We start from the raw sequence: 232 nt of genomic DNA on the forward strand, positions 1-232 counted from the left end.
AAGCTTCTGTGACCTGGGGAATCCTTGTGCAACTTTTCGGCCCCAGTAAGGGCAACCAACTGCGGCACTGCTCCCCTCTCATCTCCCGCATTGTGAATCTCTAACCCTAGAATGATTTCTGCTGCAACCAGCCATAAAGGCAGAGGTTAACTGCATTGCAGCTCTGCAGAGGAGGCCCAAATGAGGGAAAAGATGAGGTGGTTCAAGTCTCCAGCGTAGGGTTTACATTCAA

This window comes from Melopsittacus undulatus, unplaced genomic scaffold, assembly GCF_012275295.1.
Source record: "Melopsittacus undulatus isolate bMelUnd1 unplaced genomic scaffold, bMelUnd1.mat.Z mat_scaffold_49_arrow_ctg1, whole genome shotgun sequence".
NCBI classification, from domain to species: Eukaryota; Metazoa; Chordata; class Aves; order Psittaciformes; family Psittaculidae; genus Melopsittacus; species Melopsittacus undulatus.